The sequence below is a fragment of the Phyllobates terribilis genome, unplaced genomic scaffold (genome assembly GCF_046119375.1).
Source record: "Phyllobates terribilis strain yellow unplaced genomic scaffold, ASM4611937v1 Scaffold_17__1_contigs__length_24005725, whole genome shotgun sequence".
NCBI classification, from domain to species: domain Eukaryota; kingdom Metazoa; phylum Chordata; class Amphibia; order Anura; family Dendrobatidae; genus Phyllobates; species Phyllobates terribilis.
In genome coordinates, this window is record NW_027362777.1 from 12777648 (window position 1) to 12796464 (window position 18817).

Genomic DNA, 18817 nt, shown 5'->3' on the forward strand with positions numbered 1-18817 from the left:
AGTGTCTATGATGGCGGGAGGCAGCTCACATCTAAGCAACAGCTCTGGGAGGGTATTCTGTCCTCATGCAAAACAATTGAAGCAGAAACCATCCAAAACCTGACAAATTCAATGGACGAGAGAGTTCAGAAGCTCCTTTCGAACAAGGGGTCCTATGTGAAAATGTAACATCACCTAGAATAAAGTTTTGAGCTGAAAACTGTTTGATTTCAGTTTGTAATAACCTGCTAATGCTTATAATTTCAAAAATGACCATTTTTTTGTTCTTTATTAAAATGAAAAGGTTGAAAACTCTGCTGTGCATAATAATTTGGAACATGCATTTTGAGTGCAGTTTGAGTTTTTTATTTTTTTAAAAATATACTGTTATCATAGGCAGTTTGTACAAAAACCTTTCAATTGTTCTCGAATAGTTATTTGACTGGAAAATTACAATGACTGCAATTCATATAGGTAATTTGGGAAAATCTGAGAAAATATTATTTGCATACTAATTTGGAACACAGTGTAGAATAGACAATAGATGATAATTATTGGTAATTATCAAGACACACTCAATAAAGGAGTGGTTCTGCAGGTGGGGACCACAGACCACATCTCAGTACCAATGCTTTATGGCTGATGTTTTGGTCACTTTTGAATGTTGGTTGTGCTTTCACACTCGCGGTAGCACGAGATGGACTCTCCAACCCACAGAAGTTGCTCAGGTAGTGCAGCTCATCCAGGACAGCACATCAATGCAAGCTGTGGCAAGAAGGTTTGCTGTGTCTGTCAGCGTAGTGTCCAGAGGCTGGAGGCGCTATCAGGAGACAGGCCAGTACACCAGGAGACATGGAGGAGGCCGTAGGAGGGAAACAACCCAGCAGCAGGAACGCTACCTCCGCCTTTGTGCAAGGAGGAACAGGAGGAGCACTGCCAGAGCCCTGCAAAATGACCTCCAGCAGGCCACAAATGTGCATGTGTCTGCACAAACGGTTAGAAACCGACTCCATGAGGGTGGTATGAGGGCCCGACATCCACAGATAGGGGTTGTGCTCACAGCCCAACACCGTGCAGGACGCTTGGCATTTGCCACAGAACACCAGGATTGGCAAAGTCACCACTGGCATCCTGTGCTCTTCACAGATGAAAGCAGGTTCACACTGAGCACATGTGACAGACATGACAGAGTCTGGAGACGCCGTGGAGAGCGATGTGCTGCCTGCAACATCCTTCAGCATGACAGGCTTGGCAGTGGGTCAGTAATAGTGCGGGGTGGCATTTCTTTTGAGGGCCGCACAGCCCTCCATGTGCTCGCCAGAGTTAGCCTGACTGCCATTAGGTAGTCGAGATGAGATCCTCAGACCCCTTGTGAGACCATATGCTGGTGCGGTTGGCCCTGGGTTCCTCCTAATGCAGGACAATGCCAAACCTCATGTGGCTGGAATGTGTCAGCAGTTCCTGCAAGATGAAGCCATTGAAGCTATGGACTGGCCCGTCCGTTCCCCAGACCTGAATCCGATTGAGCACATCTGGAACATCATGTCTCGCTCCATCCACCGTCACGTTGCACCACAGACTGTCCAGGAGTTGGCAGATGCTTTAGTCCAGGTCTAGGAAATCCCACAGGAGACCATCCGCAACCTCATCAGGAGCATGCCCAGGTGTTGTAGGGAGGTCATACAGGCACGTGGAGGCCACACACAATACTGAGCCTCATTTTGACTTGTTTAAAGGACATTACATCAAAGTTGGATCAGCCTGTAGTGTGTTTTTCCACTTTAATTTTGGGAGTGACTCCAAATCCAGGCCTCCATTGGTTAATAAATTTGATTTACATTGATGATTTTTATGTGATTTTGTTGTCAGCACATTCAACTTTGTACAGAACAAAGTATTCAATGAGAATATTTCATTCATTCATTCAGATCTAGGATGTGTTATTTGAGTGTGTTTGGGCAGTGTATAAGATAATTCACATAAATAAATATAAGGAAAATTCCCCACTACCACAGAATGTGCGCATGGAAAGAGGAATGGTCCTCGGTAAAACACAGTAAGTATCAGTATTTTGATAGACACAGTGGCCTTTTCACCCTCTATATATATTCCATATAGGGATCTAATTATAAGTATTTCTACCTACCTATATGGGACATTTATCGAATATATATTGTATATCCCATTTTAGGCATTCAATCACTAGCACTTTATTCCACTCTTTTGGGGTGCCTTTTTATACTTATTTATTTATTCACTTGTACTTTATCATCTGCGGCTGGTACATATCATACATATATATTTTGTGTCTGTGCATTTTTCTGAGTTTTCATGCTATGGTGCTTCCTGCAAACTTATACTTTTGTGTATAAGTGATTTTTTTTCCGGATTGCCACCTGGAATTGTGTCCTTTTTTCTCCCACCCTGATATGTTACAACTTGACCCAATAAAATTAAGATTTTGATGGCTTACTTTGGATTCTTGATCTCTGTGTTTTTTTCGTCCTTTGTGCTTCCCTCAGGGAACTTATCTAGATGTGTGGTGAGCACCCTGAACCCACAGGTGCTTTACAGAAGTTTATTGAGCCATAAAAATAAAATGTTCACATTTTTCCAACAAAAATGTTTTTCAGCCTCCAATCTTGCATTTTCATAAGGGAAGCAGGATAAATTGCACCATGCAGTTTGTTGTGCAATTTCTCCTGAGTAAGCAGATACCCCATATGTGGGAGAAAACCACTGTTTGGACGCACGGCAGGGTTCGGAAGAGAAGGAGCACCATTTCACTTTTTGAATGTAAAATTTGCTTGAATAATTAGCGGACGCCATGTTGCATTTGAGGAGCCCCTGATGTGCCTAAACAGTAGAAACCCCCCACAAGTGACCCCATTTTAGAAACTACACCATTCAAGGATTTTATCAAGGGGTATAGTGAACATTTTGAACCCAGACGTACGACACAGAATTTTGATAACATTAGGTCATCATATTGAATAAGTTGTCATTAGTCTTGAGCGCAAGTGCTCGCTACTTGAGTTTGCATAGGGTACTCGGGCATGCACCAAGTATCGCGGGTCCTCAAGTGACATGCTCGAGTCCCCGCCCCGCATCTTTCACTGTTATTAGACACCCAAAAAAAAACATGCGGTTATCGCTCGTGCATGGCAAACAATCACCCCAAGTTTTTTTTGGCTGTATAACAGCTGCAAAATATATGGGGTGGAGACTCAAGCATGTCACTCGAGCACCTGCGATACTCGGTGCATGCCCAAGCATCCGATGCAAACTCAAGTAGCGAGCACTTGTACTCAACACTAGTCGCCATATCGTCATTTTTTTTCTTTACTTTTGAAAAAATACCAACCCCAACACAACCCTAACCCCAATCTTAATACAAACCCAACCCTAGCACAACCCTAACCTTAGCCCAACCGTAACCTTAGCACAACCCTAACCCTAGCCCAACCCTAACTCTAACACAACCCTAACCCTAGCCCAACCTTTACTCTAACCCTAACCCTAACACTAGCACAACCCTAACCATAGTTTCTTTTTTACGCTGTTCCTCATGTGGTATAAGTGATTAGACGACTTTATTCTTTGGGTTGGTGCGATTACAGCGATGCCAGACTCATATCGGGTTTTTTATGATTGACAGATGTCACACACTAAAAAAACATTTTTTTTTCAAAGACTAATTTTTGCATTGCCATATTTTGAGAGCTATAATTTTTCCATATTTTGGCCGACAGAGTCATGTGACAGCTAGTTTTTTGGGGTACAAGTTGACATTTTTATTGGTACAATTTTAGGGCACGTGACATTTTTTTGATCGCTTTCTATTCTGATTTTTGGGAGACAGAATAAACAAAAACTAACAATTCCGGAATTTTTTTTTTTATGCCATTCCGAGTGTGGTAAAATTAATAAGGTAGCTTCATTTTTAACGTCAGTACATTTACAGCAGTACCATATTTATATTGTTATTTTATGTTTTGGTGCTTTTACACAATAAAAACTATTTTATAGAAAAATTAAATTTTTTGTATTGCTTTATTCTGAGAGCTATAACTTTTTTATTTTTTGGCTGATGGATCTGTATGGCGGCTTGTTTTTTTGCAGGAGAAGATGATGTTTTCAGCGGTACCATTTTTATTTAAGTTCGTCTTTTAAGATCGCGTTTTATCACAATTTTTGTTTGGCGGTATGATGATAAAGAATCATTTTTTGCTTAGTTTTTTTTTAAAAATTTTTTTTCCATGTTCAGTAAAGGGGTGAACTAGTGAGACAGTTTTATACCGACTCCACCAAAATGGGCTCCGACTCCACAGCCCTGCTATGACGTGCAGTCACCATGTCCAAGTCCCACGTATTTCACTTTTTACTGCAGTGATCTTGTGCGCAAGCAAGTCACTGTGACTTCCCGGCACCTGGGCACAAGATCCCTGCAGTGAAATGACAGCATTGTACACAGTACAAGTGCATCACTACCGTAAAAAGCGCACAGGCGCAGGATCTGGACATAAGTATAAGTATAGATTCACATTTCTATCATCTGTATGCCCATTTTAAAGGTCAGATAAGCCCCAGGGGTGACAGATTCCCTTTAATCAGCCATGGGGCAGTCATGAAACCAGATATGTATCAAGGTATGTATAAAGGGAAGGGTATGGTACTCAGAGAATGTTTCAGTAATCTGCCTCAACGCGTTTCCCCAACAGCTTCATCAGGAGGCTTGATACAAGGATGTTAATTCATGATGTTCAGCATAGTGTGCCTAATAGCCAGGTCTCCATGTATAAATATCCCACATCATCCAAAATCCCTCCCCAGACTAGGAGACCCATTTCCATTCCTAGAGGTGAATTGTCATAGGATATATAGAATGGAGTCTTTCTACAATAATGTACTGCGCCTGCGCTACTTCTCATGCGCTAGAAGTCCAATAATCTCCATCCTCTAGTGTGCATGTTCAGATAAACTGATTGCCACCGCCCCACTGGTACCCGTGAGTGCGCATTCCCATAGTTATGCATAACACACTGGAACATTGTCTGCGAATGCGCATGCTCGAATGTCTGCGTTCCACGCCGGAGCGCATATGGTATTGGATTGCATTCCATCATCAGAAAAATCCTCTCTCTGAGATCATCATGGGAGATTAAAAACAAGCGTTGCACATCCTCCCATCATGCAATAGGCATGTAGATCTACTTTATCACTACATAAAATATGGGATGATGGCCCACAGTATATTTCTAAATGGTCATATTTGACCCCTATTGCATAATTAGAGATACACAAGGATCACCACACTTGTTATTTAAGAAATAGTATATGTAGGAGATAACTGATAAGAAATAATTCTGATATAGGAGCTCAGATATCTTGATGAAGTACAATATGTGAACCCCATTCACAGGGAACTGAGTAGCAATGGGTAGAGTATAAAATCCAAAAATATAATCCAGAATGGGGCTGTATTCCCACAAAACAGGCATAGAAAATTTGTTCATTCAGTCCCTTAGGGCCTAGTGAATCCAGTCTAAAAATCCACTCACTTTCTTTTTTGAGGATACATGTATTGTGATCACCTCCCCTCACATTGGGTTTAACCACCTCAATGATACAAAAGGAGATGTCTCCGGTTTCACCTCGATGTACACTGTTTATGTGTCTCGCTAATGGGGTGTCCCGAAGATGGCATATATCACCCAAATGCTCCCCCACCCTCCTCCTAGACTCTCTCTTGGTCTTGCCTACATAATCTAGGGGGCAGGTGCATGTGGTTCTGAGGTTTTACAGTTTGAATAATCCCACTTACTAGTGGAGGAACTCAAGAAAGATTTACATGGTCTCATCCAACTAAATGTACAACATTCTCCACATCTAAAGAAACCGCAGATTCTTCTATCTAGCCAAGTCCCCTTGGGTGAAGGTTTTTTGTAGAAACTATGCACTAAATGGTCCCTAATTAATCGACCCTTTCTGAAAGTTATTGTGGGAGTAGATCACACAGCACCCTCAGGTCCGGGTCAGCCACAAGTACATCCTAGAGTTTTCTGAGTATATTAAAGATATGGTCACTCTGATTGTCATAAGTTTTTCTTACTCGTGTTATCCCATCTTTTTCTTGGTCTCTTGGTTAGGTATGGAGGAGTGTCTGTCTCTCCCATTTTTCTGCAAACGATGATGTGGAATCCAAAATGTACCATGAGTATCCTTTTTCCCTCAATCTGGTGTTCAGGTCTATTGCCTGTATATTGAAATCTGTGACTTTATGGCAGTACCTTCTCAACCATAAAAATTGGTCCTTGGGTATTCCTCTTTTTATGGGGATGGGCGTGGTGGTTATCCCACTTCAATAGTTTATTAGTGCTTGAAGGTTTATGATAGATGAGAGTCCATATGGTCCCATCCAGTTCTTTCTTGATTAGTACATCCAGGAAAGGCAACTGGTATTAATTAAATTTAGATGTAAATCTCAGGCCCACTGTATTGATGTTGCGTTCCCTGACAATTTCAAGATTGTTCACTCGTCCCTGACCAGATGATAAAAAAGTCGTCAATATATTTGTACCATGCCCCAATATATGAATGCCATCACTTATGATCATCCCTGAATATTGTGGTTTCCTCCTACCAGCCCGAGAATAGGTTAGCATACGAGTGGGCACAGAGGCTCCCCATCGCAGTACCCCTGAGCTGGTGGAAGTAATTCATGTCAAAAAGAAAGAAGTTATGAGTAAGAGTGAATTTTAGAAGATCCTCCATAAATTCATTATGTCTGCTACACTCTTATTGATCTCGATTTCAAGAAATGTCTTACTCCTCTGATACCATCCTCATGCGGTATATTACTGTACAAAGCCTCGAAATCTAGTAAGGCCTGCTCCCCTACATGAATGTATACATGCTCGAGGGTCTACATGTAGGGGAGCAGGCAAAGGGAAAACCATTTTCCAGAGGAATTATTCCAACTGTAAAACCTCAGGACTTATTCCAACTGCAGGACCTCAGGCGGTACTGGGGGAACATTATACTGTGTGGGGGCATCATACATACTGCATAAGGTGCATAATGGGGAAATTACACTGTGTGGGGGCATCATACATACTGCATAAGGGGCATAATGGGGGCATTACACTGTGTGGTGGCATCATACATATTGCATAAGGGGCATAACACTGTGTGGGGGCATCATACATACTGCATAAGGGGCATAATGGGGAATTACACTGTGTGGGGTCATCATACATACTGCATAAGGGGCATAATGGGTGCATAACACTGTGTGGGGGCATCATACATCCTGCATAAGGGGTATAATGGGGGCATTACACTGTGGGGGCAGTAAAGGGGTCCTGTACTATGAGAACAATACGTTTCCTCCCTCCCAGTCTCCATAGTTGGGTCGTATGTATCTATTACAGGAAACAGAACAAAAACCTTATGATTCTTATAAAGGGGCAACACAAGACCCCAAAAGAGTCTCGGTGCTGAAGGGGTTAATGCCCCCTGCGCCCAGTAATGGGGGTCTCCACATACCTCCACCTGCAGAGCCGCCACCACATATATGGCTGCTCTGTGCGCACAGGAGCTGTGATGAGGTCACAGGAGGGGAGGAGTCAGGGGTCACATGATCAGGGGCCTCAGTGGATGCAGGACTCTGCTGTGCTGGTTGTCATGGTGCTGGAAGTTTATGTGTGGGGTCAGGAGGGGTTTACAGTGTGGATGTAGCAGAGCCGCGTGTGTACGAGGTGTATGGAGCGGAGCCGCGTGTGTACGAGGTGTACGGAGCGGAGCTGCGCGTGTACGAGGTGTATGGAGCGGAGCCGCGCGTGTACGAGGTGTATGGAGCGGAGCCGTGTGTGTACGAGGTGTACGGAGCAGAGCCGCGCGTGTACGAGGTGTACGGAGCAGAGCCGCGCGTGTACGAGGTGTACGGAGCAGAGCCGCGTGTGTACGAGGTGTACGGAGCAGAGCCGCGTGTGTACGAGGTGTACGGAGCGGAGCCGTGTGTGTACGAGGTGTACGGAGCAGAGCCGCGTGTGTACGAGGTGTACGGAGCGGAGCCGCGTGTGTACGAGGCATACAGAGCAGAGCCGCGTGTGTACGAGGTATACGGAGCGGAGCCGCGCGTATATGAGGTGTACGGAGCGGAGAAGCGTGTGTACGAGGTGTATGGAGCGGAGCCGCGTGTGTACGAGGTGTACGGAGCGGAGCCGCGCATGTAAGAGGTGTATGGAGCGAAGCCGCGTGTGTACAAGGTGTACGGAGCAGAGCCGCATGTGTACGAGGTGTAGAGAGCTGAGCCGTGCGTGTACGAGGTGTACGGAGCGAAGCCGTATGTGTACGAGGTGTACGGAGCGGAGCCGCGTGTGTACGAGGTGTAGAGAGCGGAGCCGCGGGTGTACGAGGTGTACGGAGCGGAGCCTCCTGCCGGGCAGAGACGCCGTTTCCCTCACCGCCGCGGTCCCGGTCCGGCGTCCTCCAGCTCCCCTGCACCTGCTGTTGCTTCCCGGGCACTGTGCTTAGGCCGCGCGCGCCGTCCTAAAGAGTCCCCGGCCAATGGCCAGAGGACCACTCCTATATAAAGCACCTCCTCCAAAATGGAGGTGCCTGTGCAAGGTTGTTGTTTGTGTGCTAACACTTTCCTCAGCCCTCAGGTCCCGCTGCCTGTCAGCCGTGCCCGCCAGCCTGTCTAGCAGCCGTGCCCGCCAGCCTGTCTAGCAGCCGTGCCCGCCAGCCTGTCTAGCAGCCGTGCCCGCCAGCCTGTCTACCCGGATCACCTGTCAGGCCACCTGCCGTGCCCGCCTTCTCGCCAACCCGGATCACCCATCTGGCTACCTGCCAAGCCCGCCTGCTTGCCAACCCAGATCACCTGTCAGGCTACCTGCCGTGCTTTCCTGCTGTATCTGTCAGCTTCAGCCATCTGACCCGTGGGAGTCGCCTGCTCTCACACAAGGTCAGTCCCAGTGTGGCACCTGGTCCACCTGCCCGGTCTCTCCTTGGTTCACGGAGTTGACTAAGCCACCGTGCGACCAGGGTCGGTCCGAGTAGGCACTTAATTACGCCCCTTTGGTCCCTCCTTGCATCCCAGCATAGAGGTTCCACCACCCGGATCTGTAACAGTTTGCACAGGCCATGGAACCCAGTGGCTCCCAGGCTCCTTCGCTCTCTGACCTGTACCAAGAGGTCTTTCACCAGAGATCCCAACAGGATACTATCCTGTCCTATCTGCGGACAGTCAACTCCCACCTGGACGCGCTGTCCACCCCTACTGTGTCCGCCTCTATCCAAGCGGCACCTGCTCCAGCGGCACCTCAACCCTGCGGCGCTGTGGCACCCGGCTTTGGACCCCGGCTCTCTGCGCATCCACATTTTGGTGGTGACCCCGTACTATGTCGGGGCTTCATAAATCAGTGCACGCTGCACTTTGAACTCCTGGCACACCAGTTCACCTCCAACAGGGCCAAGGTGGCATTCATCATGTCTCACCTCACCGGAGAGGCGTTGGCGTGGCTTAATCCTCTGTGGGAGAGAGGGGATCCTCTGGTGTCCGATCTTCAGGCTTTCCTCGCGGCCTTCCGGAAGGTGTTCAATGAGCCCGGACGAAAATCTTCTACCGCCTCCTCACTTCTCCGACTCTGCCAAGGGAGTCTCACTGTGGGCCAGTATGCCGTACATTTCCGAACCCTCGCATCTGAACTTGCCTGGAGCAATGAGGCCCTGGTGTCCACCTTTTGGGAGGGCCTTTCCGGACGGATCAAGGATGAGCTAGCCGGACGTAACATACCTCCCTCCCTGGACGAACTGGTGTCATTAGCTACCCGGATTGACCTTCGTTTCCTGGAACGCGCTAAGGAGATGACCCGTGAGAGGAAACCTCCCCACCTCGCTCCCGTCCTCCAAAGTCTAGTCTGCTAACCTGCACTCCCCCGGGTGTCTTCTCCAGAGCCTATGCAAATTGACCAAGTCAAGATGCTGAGGGGAGTTGCTTCTATTGTGGCAATAATGAGCATCTTATCTGCTCTTGCCCGGTGAGACCGGGAAACTCCAGTGTCTAGAACCGCTCGGAGAGGTCGTCCTAGGCAAGAGTTTTTTCTCTCTGCCCTTGACTCTGTCCGTTTCCGTTACCAGTGGTGAGACCCGCTTTTTTGAGACTACCCATCTGGATTCCGGAGCCGCTGGGAATCTCATCCAACAAGCCGTTGCGGAGCACTTTCAGATTCCTACCATATGTCTGGCGGACCCTTTAGCAGTCTCCTCTGTGGATGGAAAGCTTCTCCCTGAAACCATCTTGCTGGTCACTGAGCCGGTAACTCTTCAGGTGGGAATGCTGCACTCTCCTTTTTCGTACTGTCCGGTCTCTCTCATTCCATCTTGCTAGGCCTGCCTTGGTTACAAAGACATGAGCCTGTCCTGAACAGGAGCTCGGGAGACGTGCTCCGTTGGGGTCAGGAATGCCATAAGACCTGTCTGGTTCCAGTTCGTCCTGCTCGACCCCTGTCTACTCCGGCTAACGTACCAGGCCTGTCAGCACCCTACTGGTCCTATGCGGACGTTTTTGATAAAAAGGAGGCAGAGACACTACAACCTCATAGGCCGTATGATTGCCCCATCGACCTAATACCTGGTGCTTCACCTCCTCACGGGCGAATCTACCCCTTGTCGCTGGCCGAGACCCGTGCCATGTCTGAATATATTGAAGAAAATCTTGCTAGGGGATTTATCCAGAAATCCACCTCTCCGGCTGGAGCAGGATTCTTCTTCGCCAAGAAGAAGAACGGCTCTCTTCGTCCTTGTATCGACTATAGGGGCCTCAACCAGATTACCATCAAGAATAAGTACCCCCTGTCTCTCATCTTGGAGCTGTTTGACCGCCTAAAGGGCGCAAAGGTCTTCACTAAACTCGACCTGCGTGGGGCGTACAATCTGGTCCGGATCTGCCAGGGAGACGAGTGGAAGACTGCATTCAACACCCGGGATGGTCACTACGAGTACCGCATGATGCCCTTCGGTCTCTGTAATGCTCCAGCCATCTTCCAGGAGTTACTAAACTATATCTTTCGAGACCTCCTGTATTCCTGCGTGGTGCTGTACCTGGACGATATCTTGGTGTTCTCCCCTGATCTGCCCTCTCACCGGAGGGATGTTCGTCAGGTACTGCTGAGGCTCCGGAAGAATCACCTGTATGCTAAGTACGAGAAATGCCTCTTTGAGCAGACCTTCCTGCCATTTCTGGGGTATATCAACTCGGAGACCGGACTGCGGATGGATCCCGAGAACATATCTGCCGTATTAAAGTGGCCCCGACCGGAGGGGTTAAAGGCTATTCAGCGGTGTCTGGGATTCACTATTACCACCTCTCCATTCCTCATTTCTCCTCCCGGACAGCTCCCATCTCTGCTCTTACCCGTAAGGGAGCAAATCCCAGGGAGTGGTCTCCTGAGTAAGAGAATGCCTTTATCTCTCTTAAACAAGACTTTTCCTCAGCTCCTCTGCTACACCATCCTGATGGCAATAAACAGTTCTTCCTGGAGGTTGATGCCTCTTCCTCCGGAGCCGGAGCAGTGCTCACCCAGAAATCCTCGTCCGGGCGAATGGTGACCTGCGGCTTCTTCTCCAAACTCTTCTCTCCGGCCGAGCATAATTACTCCATAGGAGATCGAGAACTGCTGGCCATTAAATTAGCGCTGGAGGAGTGGCGCTACTTGCTTGAGGGGGCTCTGCACCCAGTGGTCATCTACACTAACCATAAAAACCTCACGTATTTGCAGACCGCCCAGAGACTTATCCCGCGTCAGGCCAGATGGTTTTTATTCTTTGCTCGATTCTGCTTCAATCTCCATTACCGCCCAGCAGACAAGAACATTAAAGCCGACGCTCTATCCCGCTCTTTTCTGTCTTCCGAACTGGAGGAGGAGCCTCTACACATCATTGATCCCTCCAGAATAATGACTGTTGCTCCGTTTGACCTGTCTCATCTACCTCCTGGTAAGACCTTTGTAGCGGCTCAAGATCGGAAGAGGGTCTTACTCTGGGGCCATTCATCCAAACTGGCTGGCCATGCCGGCCAGAGGAAGACACTTCTGCTCATTGCCCGACACTATTGGTGGCCCACCCTGCGCAAGGACATTGCAGATTTTGTCTCGACTTGTTCCTCTTGTGCCCGTAACAAGATACCTAGGCACCTTACAGCCGGTCACCTCCTTCCTCTTCCCATGCCTTCCGCTCCGTGGTAACATATTGCAATCGATTTCATCACAGATCTCCCTGTATCGGCCGGTTGTACAGTCATTTGGGTGGTCGCCGACCGCTTCTCCAAGATGGCTCACTTCATCGCTCTGCCTGGTCTACCGTTTGCACCTGTGCTGGCTAAGGACTTCATCCGTCAAATCTTCCGTCTCCATGGCTTACCCCTCCACATTGTCTCGGACCGAGGAGTTCAGTTCACTTCTCGCTTTTGGAGAGCCACGTGCAAGCTGCTGGATGTCTCTTTGGATTTCTCTTCAGCCTATCATCCTCAGTCCAATGGTCAAGTGGAAAGTATCAATCAGATCCTTACCAGCTTTCTTCGGCACTTTGTCAATGCTCACCATAGCGATTGGGTTGAGCTCCTGCCCTGGGCCGAGTTTTCCTATAACAACCATGTGAGTGGGTCCTCTGCTAAGTCTCCATTTTTTGTGGTCTACGGTCAACACCCCCGGATTCCGTTTCCCGTCTCCGCTGCAGTGGACAATCCTGCCACGGAGTCTCTCATCAGTGAATTTTCTGTGATTTGGGAGGACACTAGATCTGCGCTTTTTCAGTCCTCCGAGCGGATGAAGAAGCATGCTGATAAGAGACGTCTGGATCCGCCAAAATTCCGTCTGGGAGACAAGGTCTGGCTTTTCTCCAAATATGTCTGTCTCAAGATACCATCATATAAGTTGAGTCCGCGGTTCATCGGTCCGGTCGAGATTCAGAACCAAATAAATCGAGTGGCTTACAAGCTGAAACTCCCGGCCTCCTTACGGATTCCCAACTCCTTTCACATGTCTCTCCTCAACCCTGTTGTCCTTAATTCATTCTCTGACGATCCAGGTACCGCTCCAGCTCCAGTCTCCACTGAGGACGTCTTTGAGGTAGAGAACATTTTGGCCATCAAGAGGGTAAGAGGAAAGACTTTCTTTCTTGTGGATTGGAAGGGATGCCTGTGCAAGTTTGTCGTTTGTGTACTAACACTCTCCTCAGCCCTCAGGTTCCAGTGCCCGCCAGCCAGTCTGTTAGCCGTGCCCGCCAGTCTGTCTATCACCCGTCAGGCTACCTGCCGTGCTCTCCCACTGTACCTGTCAGCTTCAGCCATCTGACCCATGGGAGTTGCCTGTTCTCACACAAGGTCGGTCCCAGTGTGGTACCTAGTCCACCTGTCCGATCCCTCCTTGGTTCACGGAGTCAACTAAGCCGCCGTGTGACCAGGGTCGGTCAGAGTAGGCACTTAGTTACGCCCCTCTAGTCCCTCTTTGCATCCCAGCACAGAGGTTCCACCACCTGGATCCGTAACAATGTCATGTGTTTCGAAGCTTCTCAGACACACCTGTGGATGTATTTTAATGCACACCTGAAACACACTGCTTCTTTGTGGAGCATCATGGGAAAGTCTAAAGAAATCATCCAAGATACCAGAAAGAGAATTGTGGACTTGCACTTGTCTGGCTCATCCTTGGGTACAATTTCAAGATACCTGAAGGTGCCTCGTTCATCTATACAAACAATTATACGCAAGTACAAACAGGATGGGAATGTCCAGCCATCATACCGCTCAGAAAGGAGATGGATTCTGGGTCCCAGAGATGAACGTGCTTTAGTCCGACATGTACATATCAACCCAAGGACCAAAGCAAAAGACCTTGTGAAGATGATGGCGGAAGCTGGTAAGATTTATTTTTTGAGCAGTGTAGTTATTTCACATATCACTTTCACTATGGTGTTAGTAATGGGGACGTCTTATAGACGCCTCTCCATTACTAAGCTGGGTTTGATGTCAGCTGGCCTTATAAGCTGACATCAACCCCAGCCCTATAACCCCACTGCCACCGCTACAGGGCAGTGGGCAGAGCGGAGGCTAAGTGACAGAATTGGTGCATCCTATGGATGCGCCACTTCTGGGGCGGCTGAGGGCTGTTGTTTCTAGCCTCGGAGGGGGCCAATATTCATGAACCCTTCCTAGGCTATTAATAATATTAATGCCCCGTCTCATGCTGCACATAACACATCCTGCATCTCTGGCTGCTGTGGGCATAAAAGGGGACAAACTTATGGTGTGGCCCCCATGCTCCCCTGACCTCAACCCCATTGAGAACCTCTGGAGCATCATCAAAAGGAGTGTCTATGATGGCTGGAGGCAGTTCACATCTAAGCAACAGCTCTGGGAGGGTATTCTGTCCTCATGCAAAACAATTGAAGCAGAAACCATCCAAAACCTGACAAATTCAATGGACGAGAGAGTTCAGAAGCTCCTTTCGAACAAGGGGTCCTATGTGCAAATGTAACATCACCTAGAATAAAGTTTTGAGTTGAAAACTGTTTGATTTCAGTTTGTAATAACCTGCTAATGCTTATAATTTCAAAAATGACCATTTTTTTGTTCTTTATTAAAATGAAAAGGTTGAAAACTCTGCTGTGCATAATAATTTGGAACATGCATTTTGAGCGCAGTTTGAGTTTTTTATTTTTTTAAAAATATACTGTTATCATAGGCAGTTTGTATAAAAACCTTTCAATTGTACTCTAATAGTTATTTGACTGGAAAATTACAATGACTGCAATTCATATAGGTAATTTGGGAAAATCTGAGAAAATATTATTTGCATAATAATTTGGAACACAGTGTAACTTTATTCTTCGGGTCGGTGCGATTACTGAGATACCAGATTTATATTGGGTTTTTATGACTGACAGCTGTCAGGCTATGTGCCCACGTTGCGGAAATGAAGCATATTTTTCACGCTTCTCCCTGGCAGGAAAAACGCATGCGGATTTTACATACATTTTTCCCGCCAGGTAGAAGCGTTTGTAAAGCGTCTTTGCATGCATTTCTGCATGCGGGTTATCAAGCGCTTTTCCAAGCGATTTTAGCATCACTTGGAAAAGTGCTTGACAACTTGTTCACATTATATAAATCCATGCAACCGGCATGGATTTATAGTAGTGTGACCAAGTTAGTTAAAAAAAAAGAATAAAATGGTAAAAAATAAAGTTTATACTCACCTTCCAGTGTCCTCCCGGTGTTCTCTCCGCCGCGTAAGGTGTGTTGGGCGGCTCACGATGGTGTGAAGGACCTGCGGTGACGTCATTGAGCCATGTGATGGGTCACATGACTCAGTGACGTCATGGCAGGTCCTTCACAACAGCGGGAGCAATGCAAGAGAGCGGACGCGGCAGAGATAACACCGGGAGGACATCGGAAGGTGAGTATAAACTTTATTTTTTATTTTCAATTCTTTTTTTCACAGTTTCTATGGTGCCCAGGTCTGGATGAGAATCTCCTCTCCTCCAGACTTGGGTACCATCCGCACATTGAACCGTGTGATATCTGCTTGTGCACATGTAGTGATGCGGATGTCACGCAGTCCAATGCAAGTCAATGGCGGCGATTACGCTGCGTGTCCGCAAAATTAATAGACATGCTGCGGATTTTTGAGCGCAGCATAAACGCTGCGGAAAAATTCGCAGCATGGGCATTGACAGTGCGGCTTGTCATTGAGGACCATGGGGGGCAGATTACCATGCGTTTTTGAAGCGTTTATGCTGCGGAAATTCCGCAGCATATACGCTTGTAAAACGCTACGTGAGCACATACCCTCACAAACTAAAAGACGCTTTTTTTTTGCAAAATCTAGTTTTTGCATCGCCATATTTTGAGAGCTATAATTTTTCCATATTTCGGCCGACAGAGTCATGTGATGGCTTGTTTTTTGCGGGACGAGCTGACATTTTTATTGGTACCATTTTTGGGTACGTGATATTTTTTGATCGCTTTCTATTCCGTTTTTTTGGGAGGTAAAATTAACAAAAACCAACAATTCAGGATTTCTTTTTTGAGTTTTTTTTTATGCCGTTCTGCATGTGGTAAAAGTGATAAGGCAGCATTATTCTTCGGGTCAGTACGTTTACAGTGATACTACACTTACTGTATATTTTTTTATGTTTTGGCGCTTTTACACAATAAAACTATTTTATAGAAAAAAAATTTTTTTGCATCGCTTTATTCTGAGAGCTATAACTTTTTTATTTTTCAGCTGATGGAGCTGTATGGCGGCCTTTTTTTGGGGAACAAGATGACGTTTTCAGCGGTACCATTTTTATTTCCATTTTGCTTTTTGATCGCATTTTTTTCCACTTTTTGTTTGGCCGTTATTACGGTGTGCACAGAAGGAGTTAATTAGTGTGACAATTTTATAGATCGGGTTGTTTCGGACGCGGCGATACCAAATATGTGTACTTTTTTTGTTTTTACATAAATATACGGATTTATTGGTTTAATATTTTATTTATTTATTTTTATTTATTTTGTGATTTATTTTTAACAGTTTGAAAACATTTTTTGACTCTTTTTTTTACATTTTTACTTACTGTATGGGACATTAATTTTTATTTTTCTAATCACTGATCTCATGCAATGCAATAGACATGTATTGCATTGCATGAGATCTTTGCTGACTGTTTCACAGTCAGTGTCTCCTGCTAGAGTTCAGCTGCAGGCTGAGCCTAGCAGGACACCATATATGGCAGATCCGGAGGTGGTCATGTGACCTCCGGCTGCCATAACAACGGCAGGTCCTGGAAGACATCAGGGGGCCGTCGGAGAGGTAAGTTGACGACTCCCTCTCCGCTCACTATCTTCTATATGCCGCGATCACTAAAAATCGCGGCATATACAGTACAGACCAAAAGTTTGGACACACCTTCTCATTTAAAGATTTTTCTGTATTTTTATGACTATGAAAATTGTAAATTCACACTGAAGGCATCAAAACTATGAATTAACACATGTGGAATTATATACTTAACAAAAAAGTGTGAAACAACTGAAAATATGTCTTATATTCTAGGTTCTTCAAAGTAGCCACCTTTTGCTTTGATGACTGCTTTGCACACACTTGGCATTCTCTTGATGAGCTTCAAGTGGTAGTCACCGGAAATGGTCTTCCAACAATCTTGAAGGAGTTCCCAGAGATGCTTAGCACTTGTTGGCCCTTTTGCCTTCACTCTGCGGTCCAGCTCACCCCAAACCATCTCAATTGGGTTCAGGTCTGGTGACTGTGGAGGCCAGGTCATCTGGCGTAGCCCCCCATCACTCTCCCTCTTGGTCAAATAGCCCTTACACAACCTGGAGGTGTGTTTGGGTCATTGTCCTGTTGAAAAATAAATGATGGTCCAACTAAACGCAAACCGGATGGAATAGCATGCCGCTGCAAGATGCTGTGGTAGCCATGCTGGTTCAGTATACCTTCAATTTTGCATAAATCCCCAACAGTGTCACCAGCAAAGCACCCCCAACACCACCACACCTCCTCCTCCATGCTTCACAGTGGGAACCAGGCATGTAGAGTCCATCCGTTCACCTTTTCTGCGTCGCACAAAGACACGGTGGTTGGAACCAAAGATCTCAAATTTGGACTCATCAGACCAAAGCACAGATTTTCACTGGTCTAATGTCCATTCCTTGTGTTCTTTAGCCCAAACAAGTCTCTTCTGCTTGTTGCCTGTCCTTAGCAGTGGTTTCCTAGCAGCTATTTTACCATGAAGGCCTGCTGCACAAAGTCTCCTCTTAACAGTTGTTGTAGAGATGTGTCTGCTGCTAGAACTCTGTGTGGCATTGACCTGGTCTCCAATCTGAACTGCTGTTAACCTGCTATTTCTGAGGCTAGTGACTTGGATAAACTTATCCTCAGAAGCAGAGGTGACTCTTGGTCTTCCTTTCCTGGGGCGGTCCTCATGTGAGCCAGTTTCTTTGTAGTGCTTGATGATTTTTGCAACTGCACTTGGGGATACTTTCAAAGTTTGCCCAATTTTTCGCACTGACTGACCTTCATTTCTTAAAGTAATGATGGCCACTCGTTTTTATTTACTTAGAATTTGTATTATGGGAAGAAAAAAGCAGCTAAGTCTATTCAGTAGGACTATCAGCTGTGTATCCACCAGACTTCTGCACAACACAACTGATGGTCCCAACCTCATTTATAAGGCAAGAAATCCCACTTATGAAACCTGACAGTGCACACCTGTGAAGTGAAAACCATTTCCGGTGACTACCTCTTGAAGCTCATCAAGAGAATGCCAAGAGTGTGCAAAGCAGTCATCAAAGCAAAAGGTGGCTACTTTGAAGAACCTAGAATATAAGACATATTTTCAGTTGTTTCACACTTTTTTGTTAAGTATATAATTCCACATGTGTTAATTCATAGTTTTGATGCCTTCAGTGTGAATGTACAATTTTCAAAGTCATGAAAATACAGAAAAATCTTTAAATGAGAAGGTGTGTCCAAACTTTTGGTCTGTACTGTAGAAGATAGCAAAGGGTTAATTAACACCATTGGGACCTGATCCAATCAGGTCCCAAAGATGTCCCCTGTCAGAGCTGTCGCTCTGAACCGCAACCGAAGCACTTGCAGGACCCTGGGGGTCCTGAGGGCTGCGGGACCGCCGACCGTTCATAAACGTCGGCGCTGCACAGAGCCCAGGCATCGCCGACGTTTATGTACAGTGGGCGGTCAGGAAGCGGTTAAAAAAATTTGAGGGGACCTCAAGACATAATTGAGGTGGATTTGGAAGGGTATTGGGAGTATGA

The 18817-nt window shown here is 46.5% G+C and overlaps 1 protein-coding gene across 2 annotated transcripts in view; it reads right to left on the bottom strand.

Moving 5' to 3' along the window:
- Nucleotides 1-7611, bottom strand: part of LOC141176226 (gastrula zinc finger protein XlCGF66.1-like) — a 33418-nt gene extending 25807 nt beyond the window's left edge. For both annotated transcript variants that reach the window (XM_073660212.1, XM_073660211.1), the window contains exon 1: nucleotides 7528-7611. The gene's annotated coding sequence lies outside the window, so the exon portion shown is untranslated. The remainder of the gene's footprint in view (nucleotides 1-7527) is intronic.
- Between the last annotated feature and the right edge of the window lie 11206 nt (nucleotides 7612-18817).